The sequence below is a fragment of the Nylanderia fulva genome, unplaced genomic scaffold (genome assembly GCF_048542155.1).
Source record: "Nylanderia fulva isolate GAGA-0341 unplaced genomic scaffold, ASM4854215v1 Scaffold151, whole genome shotgun sequence".
NCBI lineage: Eukaryota > Metazoa > Arthropoda > Insecta > Hymenoptera > Formicidae > Nylanderia > Nylanderia fulva.
This window is the reverse complement of record NW_028189742.1, coordinates 230029-246583: the sequence shown is the minus strand read 5'-3', so window position 1 is coordinate 246583 and position 16555 is coordinate 230029.

Below are 16555 nucleotides of genomic sequence, written 5' to 3'. Positions count from 1 at the left end.
TAAACTGAAAAAAGATCCTTTCAAAAAAGTATCTAATAGAATCAATTCTTTAATCAAATCATGGCGGGATAATAAATTGATTGATGAAATGACATATAAACGTCTTAATACCACGAATGGGAATCTCCCACGGTGTTACGGTCTACCGAAAATCCACAAAGTTAACGCGCCTTTACGCATAATTGTTTCGTCACTTGGGAGCCCGGTTTACAGTATAGCGCGTTTTTTACATGATATATTGGAACAATCAGTTACAAAACCTACCTCACATATTAAAGACGGTTGGACGTTCGCGAATAAAATCAAGAATTTGAATATTGAGGATAGTGAAATGTTAATTTCTCTTGACGTCACATCTTTATTCACAAACATTCCTAAGGAATTAGTTTTAAAATCTATTGAAAAACGTTGGAGGGATATTTCATGTAACACAAACTTTAGTTTGGCACAATTTTTATATGGAATCGACGTTATATTAGAATCTACTAGTATTCGTTTCAACGATCAATTTTATGAACAGATACATGGTACTCCAATGGAATCCCTCTTTTCACCTATTTTAGCAGAGTTAGTTATGGCTGATCTTGAGACAGAGTGTTTAAGCTCTTTACAGTTTGACATTTCAGTTTATTATAGGTATGTTGATGATATTTTTGCAGTAGTACCACGCAATAAAATTGATACCATTTTGACTACGTTTAATAATTACCATCACCGTTTGCAATTTACGCATGAAACAGAGATAAATAACAAGATTAACTTTCTGGATACATTGGTTTTTAGAAACAATGGTAAACTATTGACTAGTTGGTACCAGAAACCCACCTTCTCCGGTAGATATTTAAACTACTATTCTAATCATCCGTTTAAATACAAAGTTAACACCATTAACAACTTAGTCGATCACGCTATTTTGTTATCGGATAAACGGTTTCATAATGAATACTTACAGATGGTTAAACAAATCTTGTCGAATAATTGTTTCCCTAGGACGGTCATCGAGCGTTATGTGTATAAAAAAACATGTTTTTTTAAGAAATTCTCATAACGTAGTTGACAAAAATAATGTATTTGATATTTTGTCTTGTATTTTAATGCCGTTTGTTAGGAACCTAAGTGAAGCTATTGAGAGATTTATTAAGAAAACAGGCTTAAGTGTTATTTATACGATTCCAAAAAAACTAGATATTGTTATTAAACCCCGAAAAGACAAATTACCTAAAGCCGATATGACCGAGATAGTTTATAAAGTTGACTGCAACGACTGTGACGCCACATACATTGGACAAACTAAAAGACACCTTAATACTCGGATTAAAGAACACATGAATAATATAAAAATGCATGTCAGCAACCAGAATGTTATAAGCAAACATAGAAATGATTTTTCGCATGACTTTTGTGTGGTTTTAATCGTTTATTGAACGATCGGTGGGCAAGGAATATTAAGGACGATTGACGATAGCCGGGTTGGTTTTCGTAGGCTCCCTTTAATTTTATTAATTAAATAATAATTATGGTGTCGTTCCTCTGGTCTGGTAGTCTTTCGCTCGTCCTTCTTTCAACGGGAGCGGGTTAAAATCGCTACAGCGCAAAGATCCACAAACTCGGAGGTATTCGGTGAACGCACTTTTCGCAGAATACAGAGCGAAAACTGTTTCGATGGAGTATCACTGACTTGTGATCGCTTAGACGGCTGAACGCAGACTTACTCGGAATCGACCGTCGGATCGCAGGAACCCGCCGGTTTCGGAGAAAAAAGAGGGAAATAACACGAAATCAGAGCGCGGGCAATAACAAGCCGTGTTTATGTATATAGTTTTTTGGTTGATCAGTTGTGTGCTCGCTCGCGCAGACAATAAGTCGAGGCGAGCGATAGTCGCAAAAACGCTTCCAAAACAACTTTAAATGGACAAACTTAAATATTTTACATCGAGAAACAAACACTAGGAAAAGAGAGAGTGCTGAAATGTTTTTTATAAAAAAATGTAACAACACGATCAACCTACAGAAAGACACAGAGAATTTGAATCCGATTTATGATAGAATAATCAAAGCTGTTTAATTTAGTTCGCCTTTACCATCCATAGGGAACGTTTTACTTGACACAGTATTTATATTAACATGTGTAAAATGAAAAAACTTAATTATATATTGTACTAAAGATTTTGTAAGGTACGTTTTAATTTGTTATTACAATCTTGGTTTACGCTTTGCTTTCTTAAAAATTGAAATTCTTGTATGTACATTTATTGGTATTGTTTTTAATTTTTAATTTTAGACTTGATAAGGACCTAAACTTAAGGTCGAAACGTTGTCTTTTCTTGTATATGACATCAAATTAATAATAATAAACAATTTAAGCCAGTTGGGTCGTCTCACAGTTATTTTTAATTATAAAGTAAATAATCCTTTGTAATAAATAAATAATTTATATAAAAGTATTTTAGAGATTGAATATAATAATACTATTATTATCAAAACAGAGCAGTAGTTAGATAAGAATAAATCATATAAATCATTTATTTATTACAAAAAATTATCCACTAAAACTTTATAATCAATTATATTCATAAAAGATTTTTATATATTTTTAGATTATAAATTTAATTATTTTTATATATGTAATGCAGATTATTTTTAAAAAATTATATATACGTGTGCACGTATGAAAGAATGCAATGTAGAAAAGAGAGAAAAGACAGAGAGACAGAAACAGGACCACAGATAGATCGATAGATAGATAGATAGATAGATAGATAGATAGATATGTTGATCGATAGGTAGATCGATAGATAGTTTGATAGATACACAGACAGATAGCTAAATAAATTGATAGGTATGTATATATATATATATATATATATATTTCTTTATGAACATTTTCTACGCATATATACGCATACATACATACATACATACATACATGCATGCATATAAAGAAATATACTAACATTTTCATCCAGCCTTTCTTGAAGGAAACTCTATGTTGACAAAGAGGCAGACGTTTTGCGTTATATTATTCTATGTATGAGAGAGACGAAAATAATATGACTGTCTGTCCTTGTCAAACTGTACAATTGCAGCTCCATCTATCGCGACATCGCGCAACTAATTTTCTGCTCTGTATTATTCCCAAATGTCATTTCGCACATACACATGTGAATAAAATATTCTACAACCGAGATTTTTTTTATTAGACTTCTAAACTTATTTCTGCAAGATCACTAATATTTCTTTATGCAATCTTTTGGAGGAAGCAGTCTTATTTTGTACGTATCTTATTTTGTACGCAGCGATAGCAGCGGGAGCTCTTGTCCAAGGCCAAGGTGCACCGCCGCCACATGTGTCCAAAACACAGGCAGCGGTAGCACCTCAGCTGCACTTCCTTCTTCTCTCCTATTTGGTCCCTCTTATTAGTTTCGAGCTTCCTTGGCGTTGTCGCCTTCTTTTGCTTACGACGACCAATGACCTTGGACCACACCTCCTTCCGGACCTCAGTCTCTTCTTTTGGCTCGACGAACTCTGTCGAAAGTTAGAGAAGCTCCTCCTTTATCGCCTTCTTCCTTTCGACTCGTTCTCCTCTTCTTTAGAGCGTCCGGGGTCTGAGTTACTTTCACTGCACCCGTCGCCCCTTCTGCTCTCTTTCCAACCGCAGCAGTTTCTCCTTCCTCTTCTCTTCCTGCGTGCGGACGTTTTCCTCCCATCATCTCTGCAAGATGGTCTCTCCAACGGGAGTTCTTACTCATCTCCTCCCTCATGACGCACCGCAAATCCTTTATTTCCTCTTGCAGTTCCGTCGCCTATGAGGGAGGAGACTCCACCCTGTCCATTATTATAGGGCCTGCCTCTTCCGTATTGGTCCCTCTGGTACAGGTGTTCGGTAACCAGGGATCTAGGCCAATATCTATTTTCCTCTCCTGAGTGGAATTGCCCTTCTGGTTCATGCATGCATTTTTCAGGGTTGCATTGTCCCGCTTGCTGTTTTCCACTCTCTGCTCTATGATATCTATATATTCCTTCACCCTTACCAACCGGATTTTCCATTCGGTCAGTTCATCATAGAGCAGTTCAACTGTTACTTGGTCTTCCATATCCTCTTGCTCCACGTTAATTCGTGAGAAAACCTTGGAACACTCCCTCCTACACCGATTCAGCATGAATGCTGTTGACATGCCGCCTGCTTCCTCGTCTCCCTCTGATTCATATGAGTCCTCTGATTCAGATGGACTCTCCACCTCCATAGCCTTTACAGGCTCTGCCATTTTGGCATCCTTCTGCCCGTCGTAAGATAACGACGGGGTGGGGACCGGGACTATACCCCCCTCTCCGCCGGGCTCTGGAGCATCCGAAACTCCTGGGCCGGTACGCTTCTTTTCCGAAGTTTGCCTTTCCATGTTAGTTTTTTGGTCTTTTTTTACTTGGTGACCGTCCAAGGGTGGCGAGCCGAAGCCCTTTGGCTCCACCAGGCCAGTGTACCTCCCTACGAAATGTACGGGTCACTGCTAGCACCCCTTGTAGGACTATCCTCCTACAAAGGGTGAGCCCCCTCGCCACGACAAGGCCGTGACTCACGAGAAGGGACCTAGAACAGGCCTAGTATACCTACTGATGAGGTTCCCATCGTCCTGCCTCACGTCTCTTCCGTTCTCTCTCTCTTCCTCTTTCGGTCTCTCGGTGAGTAAATACTGACGTGTTTATGTCAGCTCTGTGTTTGACAGTGATTTTCTTCTGTTTCTTGCCCTTTTTGAGCTTTCTTTTTTTTAGTGATACTTTGTCAAGGGCTTTTTGCTTCACTTTTTGTCGAGCGTTGCAATTTTTGAACTCGGCCTTAGCCGCATCTTTGAAGTTGCACTTGGATCTCTTCACTTGGATTTTTCTATGGATATTTTCTATATCTTGGATCTAAGTTTTAATAAATAAGATAAGATAAGCGGCGTCTTTGAGCGATATCTAAGTTTTTATAAATAAAATAAGATAAGCGACGTCTTTGAGCGATATCTAAGTTTTCATAAATAAGATAAGATAAGCAGGGTCTTTAAGCGATATCTAAGTTTTCATAAACAAGATAAGATAAGCAGTGTCTTTGAGTGATATCTAAATTTTCTCTGAAGATAAGATAAGGTAAAAATTCTGCAAAGGGCTGCCGCCGATTCTTTGGTGAGCGTCGACAATTAGATATTTATTATTACAGCGATATCTAATACCCAAGATAAGATAAAGATTCTACGAATTATTAATGGCTGCCGCAGAATCCAGGCTTGAGCGCCGACAATCAAGCGGATTGATACGTATATTTCTAAGAAATATCAGCGGGGGGAGAACGTGTCGCCGCTTGCGACCTCGCGACATGTCTTTGCAGGTTGTGACATGTCTTGCGACGTATGTATTATTGTTTCGGCAAAGATCATCTTTCGGAGATAATTGCATCATCGCACGTTGAAGAACAAAAGGATGATCGGGATATATAATGAGGACCGATGCAGCTGCCGGGCCATAGTACCACTGGCGAGCGCATGCTCTCTTTATTCAAGATGTTTGTAATGCTATCAAGTGCTTCCGACATTCTCAGTTTAAGTGCCGAACAGTTACAATATATTCCAAAGATTGTTTTACTGCAAAAGTGCGGCTATTTCGTAGAACATATGTGGGACAAGCTTCCGAAGCACATCAAGACGGATTTGGAGGTTCAGACATATCGTCGCTGTTTCGAACATTACAATCGGCCGTGGATGCGAACGCATATTGACGGTTCAGCACCAATGATCAGGGATTGCAGCGAATGTCAGCGAAAATAGGCTGAGGTTACAAGTGTAATACAATGTGAAAAAGTGACATACAATAAAAATGGAGAACGCGTATTATGATAAGATCAAGTATTATGATAATATCGAGATATGGTATAAGCATCTCCAGGAATCAGATTCGAACCAAGAAATGGAGGAGTCAGATTTGAGGAACCGAGATTGTAAGTATATATGTATATATATATATATATTGTAACGTCCAGACAAATTTCAAAATTTCAATTTTTTCAAAAATTAATTCTTTAACATATTAGTCATGATAATCGCTAACCTACATGAAAGACCGGTATTAACAAATATTTAGTCTCGCATATAATCGCTCATAAGTTAAAAAACATGATTTCGGCCCGCCCCTCACCACCCCTCATTGCCCCTGAGTTAGAACCCCCATAGTATACCTACTATTAGAAATTCGTTCCTGATGCAAGTTACCTATCAATTTACATATAACTACGAAATGTAAATGTAAATTGATAAATTTTACCTGTCTATCATGATTATTAAACTCTAACTATAAAATAACAATAGAAGTTACAATTAAACTTTTCTACCATTTACATGCAAATATGAATATAAATTAAAGCAAATAAGATTATCTTAATCTATAACAAAATTTACGAAGTAATGCATTTTATTTTAAATCGCAAAAGGAGTCGACATATTCTAAAGAATAATACCTAAAATACGAGGTCTGGCTATTAAATAACGAGACTGTGCGCGCAGAAGGCGTCCTAGAGGGGTAGGGTGGGAAACGAATGCAGCGTTGGATAGCTGGAAGTGTCTCCTATTCCAGTACGAAAGCACGTTTTTGTCGCTGTAGTAGTATTTTTTCTGTAGAAGTTAGAAACGAACGTGTTTTTTTCTCGTGCCGATAACTATGTGTGACGAAAAACACGAGCAACGGATCAATGTGAAATTTCTCGTTAAATTAAAAAAAACTCCGACTGAGTGCTATAAGTTGTTGAAAGAGGCCTATGGTGAGAATTCTCTATCTCGTGCGCGCGTTTTCGAATGGTATAAAAGGTTTTCTGAAGGCCGAGAGAGCTCCGAAGATGACCAACGTCCAGGTCGACCTGTCTCTGTTTCAACTCCGCAAACAGTGACCAAAATAAATGAAATTGTGCGCGGAGATCGTCGTATGAGCATTCGGATGATTGCTGAGACTGTAAACGCCGATAAAGAAACTGTCAGAAAAATTCTACATGACGAATTGTAAGTAAATCTTGCACCAGGACAACGCACCTGCCCATAACGCGCTGTCTGTGAAGCGTTATTTAGCCGCTAGAGGCACTCTAGTGCTCGAACACGCGCCGTACTCGCCTGATTTAGCACCCTGTGACTTTTTCCTGTTTCCGAAGATCAAGTCTGCCTTAAAAGGAACCCGGTTCGAGTCGATGGAAAAGATGAAGCGAAAATCGGCGGAGCTCCTAAATGCTCTTACAAAAGAAGACTTCCAGCATTGCTTTGACCAATGGAAAAAACGAATGGAACGGTGTGTGGCGAGGGAAGGGGAGTATATTGAAGGGGAGCTTTCGATTGTAGAATAATTTTTAAAATAAAACTCTTTTTCATAAGCAGTCTCGTTATTTAATAGCCAGACCTCGTATATAGATATCGTTCGTAAAGTAGTAATTAGGTATGAAACCCGCTTTATTAGGTGAACTCGGTTTTACTCTCAAGAAACATTTAAAAGATTCTAGAAGGTTCTAGAAAGACGGTTGAGAACCGTTACATTCCAGAAGCATGATGCAAAACATGATGCAACGCTGAAACACGTTGCAACCTGCAAGGCCCGTTGCAAGCCGCGTAGCGGTGAGTCACCAAAGAAGCACCGCTATCGCTACCAAGAAGAAGATAAGATAAGTCGGAGCGTATAGCCAACAAAGGCATACCGCTATCGCTACCGAGAATAGGATAAGGAAAGTCGGAGCGCCCGGCGACGAGTCATCAAAGGAACGCCGCTATCGCTACTAAGAAGCCATCTCTCCGGGACTTAACCGTCGCAATCTCTACCAGGAACAGATTGTCTCCGGTACTTCCCCGGCATACCTCTCTTGCCATTGGCTAAGCCGCATCGCCCGATGGGAGGAGCGAGCCACATTTTACGGTATATAAACCCTGCACCCGGCACGGAACGGCAGTGATCCGCCGAAAGTTGTTCCAGTCAATCAGTTCTAATCCAGCAATCAACCAGCTATTACTACGGAGTTCCTGAAGACAACGAGACATAGCCGCCATTTTGGTGAGGCATAGCCGCCATTTCGGACCGAGGTACCGAGGCTCCTCAGATCTTCAGACTCAGAGGGAGGAACACAGTAGCGAAGTGTACCATAGCAAGGCACATTAGACATTGTCTAACCTTGTGAATATTTAAGCCAGTTCACATATCCCTAAATAGTAAAGCGCGACGGGCACTCATTATATTTAATCATTATATTTAATTATCCAATATTAACTCAATCTTACATTACATTTCGAACTCTGAATTTTGAACATAGACATAAGCCATATATTACTCTGCGTTTCCGATATTATTTCAATCTACGATTTGCATCTGCACACGTCTGCGTTACAATCGTCGATTTATTCAATATTCTATCCAATACTATTCAATACAATTTAATCAATTTCGCATACTTATTTGATTTATTATAATAAATATACTTATGTATTTTATTGTATTACTGCTTACTTATATATGTATGTAACCCTGTATCCTACCACATATTAGCGAATTGAATGCCGCTAATTCCTCTGTACACATTAGAAACTATATCCTGTCAGAAGGTACATTCGCAAGTCATCTCTGAGGTGCACGTTTAGTAAAGTGAACGTCGCATTAGCCTATTAAGACAAGGACCAGAGAACCCGGCCTAGCCGGATGAACACCTATCTCTCTATCTCTTTTACGCTTTTATTACCTTGCATTTTCCAATAGTTGCGAATACTTTACCACACCAACTGACAGTGATTTCGCATATTGATATTTGATTCATTCGACAAGTGTACACCACCCGACCCTATTTACAACCAATAGAAATATACTCTGTCATAAGGTACATTCGCAAGTCATCTCTGAGGTGCACGTTTAGTAAAGTGAACGTCGCATTAGCCTATTAAGACAAGGACCAGAGAACCCGGCCTAGCCGGATGAACATATCTCTCTATCTCTTTTACGCTTTTATTACCTTGCATTTTCCAATAGTTGCGAATACTTTACCAAACCGAATGACAGAGGTCTTGATAATTACTAAGAATTATTACTTCAATATTTAAGACTTAAATCTTTGATGCTTGAAAGTACAAGTATTAATATTCTTGATATAGATATTAATACACGTACTAAGATTCCTTTCCTATTCCACATTATTACCAATTCTTTTTCAGTATCGTTTAATTACAGTTATAATTGACACAACGCTTAATTAATTAACAGGTGAAGGGCATTCTCGTATAGATTAACCTTTCATCACGTCTCTAACTTCTTTACACGTAAATCACGACTTAAACGTGAGTCACTCAATTACCTTTGACTATTTAACTATCTCAGTTCTATAAAACATTATTCATATAAATTTATTTAACCATTAGATGGTCTCTCCCTTCCGAAGGAAGAATCAAATTGATCGTGACGAGCAACGTTTCCATAGACTACGCGAACGTAGAACAAGAAGACCCTTAAATATTAATGTCCAAATTTATCCAACACGAATAATCGTACGATCCTTTTCTCCAGACGTTTACTCGCCAATTAACAATATCCCCCCTTACATTGATTATTCTCATCCGCAATTTCCGGAGCCTTCACCGTTAGAATCAAATACGTTAATAACGAACCCTAATCATCAATTCTTACCCGATCCTGAATATTATATCCCGGATCAAAACCAACCAATTACATCGCCAGAGTACGATCCCATTTTACAATTTAACAACGAACAAACCCTTCACATTCTCAACGAGGACACTGCGAGTCTCACTCACGACGTCGATAACGTCATCCCTGAGGAAGCGCAAGATAACTTCACTTCCTTCATAACTTACCTCAACCAGCCTAACAATCCGGAACTGGAGCTCAGTCATATTGTAACTCAATTTCAAGCTCCCCACGAACCACGTCAGGACCAATAAATTTTATATCAATAGAAAGGTTTTATAAATGAATAAATGACATTATACTTGTAAAATATCTTTATTTATCGACCCGACCCGACAGGTTCCTTCTCTGTCCGATACTCTCAATTGAATCTCAAGCTCTCGGCTTCTCTGGGTATAGCCGGCCTAGCAGGTTGCCCATAAAACAAATAGAGAGCAGCTTCTTAAACGTCCACCGAGGTAGACGCGAGAGAAGACCGTCTTGTGCAAAAGGTAATTTATCGCCAGATGAATTATTGGACGTAACAAGAAGGCAATTTAATTTTTGGTGGCAGCGGTGGGATTGGCCAAAAGAGATTGTTGAGAGGTCGCGGAGATTGGTCTGTGCGATCGGTGTTTTTCATAAGTAAAATTAACGTAAAGTTAGTTTATAAATTATAAATCTTAAAACAAAATGTCTCTTACCAGAACCCCTGTACATTCAGACAATTCAGAAAACAGAGTACTCACCCGTAGTCAACTTAATCTTTATACACAGAATTTAAACGATAAAGAAGCCCAATTGACAGCGCAAGCTGAAACATTACGAAATAGAGAGGAGAATTTACTTACATTTCAACGAACATTAGAACAAAATAGAAACATGGAGGACGGTTCGGTAACCGGAATTTCAGAACAATTAGCTACACAATTAACCTTTATGGAAAAATTATCAGAACAAGTAACTTGCTTATCACGACGTATAGATATAGTCGAACATTCTAACAATATGCAGGAACATTATGATAAAATAGAAACACTAAGACCACCCACTCCTTTACAACTAAATTCTCCTATTTGTTTGAAAGACGCTATAGACACAATCCCTAAATTTGATGGACATAAAATGTCTGTCCTCCATTTCACGAAAATTTGCGAAAGAGCACTTCAACTAATTCCCGGATATCAAGAATATCATTTAGTTCAACTAATCATTAACAAATTGCAAGGACATGCTTACGCCGCGATCGAGGGAGTTGAATTTAATAGCCTACGAGATTTAACACGACGTTTAAAACTTATTTTTGGACCGAACAAATCCATCGATCAATATCGAGGAGAGTTAGCAACATATTTTATGAAACAGAATAAGAACATTTTTGATTACATCGCGCGCGTTCAAGAATTAAGAACGGCAATTATAGATGGGGAAGCCGATGTTTGTGGAAATCTCGACGACGAAGTTAGAGATAACATCGAAAAAAGCGTTACTAACAGTTTTATTAACGGATTACCTTCCGATTTATTAATCCGCGTGAAGTTAGAACGACCCTATACTTTTGAACAAAGCATTGTCTCAGCTATTCAATTATCCAAGACCCTAGAAGCCGAAAATCTTCGAAAGAAAACTACTGCTTTTAATCGCGCTTACACTTTACCTCGTACCGACGTGAACTATCCGACGGCAAGACAAACCGTGAACAATGTTGATAATAACCCTCCAATAATTAATAATTCGCGCAACAATATATTTCTACTACCGCTCCTTTTATTAAACCCTTGATACCTGGTCAACCCGGACCAAATTATCCAGCCACTAAAATCTGTCGTTACTGCAAAAGTTCCGGTCACTTCATGAGCGAATGCCGGAAACTCGCTTACAAAAGATCACTCGAACAAAATCAGGCTCAACCTAGTACTTCTTTTGCTAATTCGGGAAACCCCCAAAGCGTTCCGGAACAACCCGACGTCCGCCGGAACGAAGCCCCGACAGGACGCACACAACCTGCAAACATGATCCTTACACAGCAATCAATTCCAACAACATCACTCGAATCTGCAGTGTAGATAAAGAGCTTAAATACAACGACTTACCTTCTATCAAACTTATATCCCCACACTTATCACATGAATGCAATTTCATGATTGATTCAGGCCCTGGCATAAACCTTATCAAACAACAATTTGTATTACCTCACGTCAACCTAGATAAAGAAAATATTATATCCATTCGAGGCATTTCCTCTGAAACAATAGTAACTTTAGGTTCCATAACTATCCACTTGTTAGACAAACCTACCCTGTTCCATGTAATATCAGACTCCATTTGCATTCCCCAAGACGGGATCCTAGGAAACGCTTTCTTGAAAGAAAGAAGCACTATCATAAATTATAAGGATAGATGCCTTCATCACGACACTATTATCATTCCTTTCATCACCTATGAAGTTGGAAAATTACATCTCAAGGCAAGGACTGTTACTCCTTGTTGCATTCATATTTCTAATCCAGAAATACATACTGGATACTTACCCTTACAAACCCTCGCTGACAAGGTGTTCTTCGGAGACGCACTCATTACTCATTCAAACGGAAGAACATACTTACCGGTATTTAATACCACCGAGGAGGATTTCAAAATTGACATTCCGTCCGTAGAAATTTTTGATTTTGAATCTCGCAAATCTATTAATGAGAGTACCAAGACCTTAGGGCTCGACGTACTTTTTGAAGACGAAGAAATGGGAGAATACATTAATCTGGACCGAAACCTTAGGGCATTCGGTACTTTCTGAAGAAGAAATGGGAGACAAATCCATGTATTGTACGAAGACCTTAGGGCACGGCGTACATTACCTAAACGAAACGACGAAGATGGGAGATTATACTAATCACACTGGAACCCTAGGGCATTCAGTGCGATTCCAAAATAAAGAAGAGATGGGAGATAAATCCGCAAGATACATTGAAACCTTAGGGCACCCAATGTCTTGCAATGAAGAGTATATTACCGAGAGTCGGGAGACCCCGGTAATGGGAGATGAAATTTCTAATTCCGTCGATTGTGCGAGAACCCTAGGGCTTTTCTCGACCAACGACAATTTTACTAACTCCAATTGACCACACGCTGTCGAACAACTTTTAAGACTTGAACATTTAAATCCTGAAGAAATTGATCATGTCAGGTCGATTCTTACTAAGCATTCAGATAGATTCCATCTGCCTAACGAACCTTTAGGAACTACAAACGCGACTCAACACTACATCCCAACTATTAACGAAATTCCTATACACAATAAACAATACAGGTTTCCTCCTGTCCATAAAGAAGAAATCGATAAACAAGTCAGCGAATTATTAAATAATAATTTAGTCGAATATTCCACGTCACCGTATAATTCACCAATCTGGATAGTACCGAAAAAACCAGATTCACAAGGCAATAAACGTTGGCGTATGGTTATAGATTATCGAGAATTAAACGAAAAAACTATAAGAGACGCTTATCCTCTTCCTAACATAACAGACATTCTTGACCAGTTAGGATCAGCCAAATACTTTTCAATATTTGATTTAGCTTCCGGATTTCATCAAATTTCTATGTCACTTAAAGACGCTCAAAAAACAGCATTTTCCACGCCATATGGGCATTATCAATTCAAGCGCATGCCATTCGGTTTAAAAAACGCACCTGCTACTTTCCAAAGACTTATGGATAATGTATTATCGGGACTACAAGGAAACGAATTATTCGTCTATATGGACGATATTGTCATTTACGCACGATCATTAAGAGAACACGAAATCAAATGTGAAAGATTAATGCAAAGATTACGAGACGCGAATTTACAATTACAACCAGACAAGTGCGAATTTCTAAGGCACGAAGTAGCTTATTTAGGCCATATAATAGGCGCGAACGGAGTCAAACCAGACCCGGGCAAAATAAAATCAATAATGCACTTTCCAACTCCAAAAAATCCGAAAAACATAAAGCAATTTCTCGGTCTAGCCGGATATTACCGAAGATTTATACCTAACTTTTCTAAAGTCGCAAAACTATTAACAGACTTATTGAAAAAGGATAGCATATTCAATTGGCAATTAAAACAAGTAGAAGCTTTTAACTCTTTAAAACATTCGTTATGTTCAAATCCCATTCTCCAATATCCTGATTTTACTAGACCTTTCATACTAACTACCGACGCATCAGGATATGCTATAGGCGGAATTTTAAGTCAGGGACCGGTAGGAAAAGATCTTCCTGTCTCATATACTTCTCGAATTTTAAACACTGCGGAACAAAATTATTCAACAATTGAAAAAGAATGCCTAGCCATCATATATTGTATTAGCCATTTCAGACCCTACTTATACGGAAGGCTTTTTACTATAATAACGGATCACAAACCTTTAATTTGGCTACATTCCATAAAAGATCCAACCTCCAGACTCTGGAAGTGGAAAACCAAGCTAGCAGAATACAATTACGAAATTAAATACAAAAAAGGATCACTAAATAATAATGCCGATGCTTTATCGCGAAATCCACCCACTGATTTAGTACTACCAATATTCGCTTCAGACAACGACGAATCATCCGACGAATCCATATTTTCAAGTAGACCAGGACCTTCCGTCAGATCAATTGAAACAAATGCTCTAATTCCCTACCGCAGTAACAATATTGATAACCCTAATTATGTTAATATAACTGAAAACGATTCCGATTCAGATGATGAAAGTTCAATTCCTAACAACGATAATCATGACTATGCAAATATGTCAAATTTAAATTTAGAATACGATTACGTCGACCCAGTAATTTCAGAAACTATACCAATTATACAACCCTCTCCCGTAATTCCGAGTAAAGTAAAAATACGCGAAATAAGAGATAACTTATTAAACCAAAAAGATAATCATGTAATTTTTATAAGTCTAGACGGATCACCTTACGATAAGGGAGCCGGACTTTATTCCATTGCAAATCTTTTACCCACATACGAAAATCTCAATTTTGAAAGAGTTAATGTAAAGAAAATCAAATAATTTAATATCAATCCCGATAAGAACAAACAATCGACTGTCTGTAGAACCGCAAACTGTGAAAAATTGTATACGCTCTTTATTAGGCTGCGTTAACGAATTACAATTAATTTCCTTTAGCATCAGCAAAACGCATAAATTCGACGACATTCCTTGGTCATACATTATTAATCAATTAAAGAAATTTTTTCATGACACCCGTATAAATATAACTATTTGTCAAAATTTAGTCGATCACCCTACCCCTACGGAACGCGTAAAATTAATTTCAGAAAACCATGCATCAGCATGCGGTGGCCACAAAGGAGTTACGAAAACGTTTAATAGACTTCGACCTCATTTCTTTTGGAGCACAATGAAACAAGACATTCAAGAATTTATTAGGAAGTGTCGCGAATGTCAGTTAAAGAAATTAACGCGCGTCAAAACCAAACAACCGATGATTATTACGGATACTCCCGGCACAGCTTTCGATAAAGTTTCACTAGACATAGTAGGGCCATTTCCTATCACGAATAACGGAAATAAATATATTTTAACCATGCAAGATTTATTAACAAAATACTCCATAGCTGTACCATTAAAAGAAGCCACTTCATTAACGATAGCCGACGCTTTTACAAAAGAATTTATTTGCATTTATGGAACTCCCAAAGCTATCCTTACCGATCAAGGTACCAATTTTCTATCAATCTTAATACGCATCCTAACTAAAAAATTCAATATTCAACATTTTAAAACCACTGCTTACCATCCTCAATCAAATGGATCTATAGAACGATCACATCACGTACTAGTAGAATATTTAAAAACACAAATTGATAAAGAAGATAATTGGGATGAATACATTAAACTCGCCATGTTCTCCTACCTTGTATTGACAAGCGTCCACGAAGGTACAAAATTTTCACCATACGAACTAATATTCGGACGACTAGCCAGATTGCCATCCGCGTATCAACCTATCGAAGAACCTCTAGAACCTACTTATCAAGAATACATAAACACTTTGTTCAACAAATTATATGATATCCGCGAAGAAGCGCGACAAAATCTTATTAGAGCCAAAGAAAGAAGCAAATACTATTATGATCAACGTGTAAATTCTCGACAGTTTAAAATAGGAGATTATGTTTTCTTACTAAAGGAACCAAAGAAAGGAAAATTTTCAGCACACTACGTAGGACCCTACGAAATAATAGAGATTTTACCTTCCAACAACGCCAAAATCCTAATCGACCATAAACCGCGGATTGTCCATATCGATAAGTTAAAGTTAGCACATATAGAACCAGGTTGAAAAACAGTATTTCTAATTTTGGGTTTCAGATGTGTTGGCATCGCCAACCAGTCCATCCAGGACAAACTACAAGCTCCCCACTACATCAGATATTCGCCTTCGCAAGCTGCGTAAAGGTATACGGATATCGTAACGTAGTCACTAATTCTGCACGTTGCACGAATTGTTATTCAAATCTCGATCTAGCCGCACGTTCCTTTTACCAAACACGGTATACTCACGCCGTTGTGATTGGATTAGGTTATCCTGAACCACAGTGTTCTGTATGCTCCGAGCTCCTAACAATTTCCAAACCAATACGAAGTTGTATAACTTGCACTAATTACTTAATGAGCATAAATCAAGAATTACCCTTTTAACCACCTCTAGTTGTTTAAACTTAAAAAAAAAAATGTCTTCCAACAATCCATGCGATCACAACGCAACAGCTTCTAACACGTACTACGAACACCCTAATATTGTTGAACTCCACACTCTGTTACAGAGATTTCCTTTAATACGGAAAATATTACTATTTTTTTCTAATATACATAGAGCTAGATGC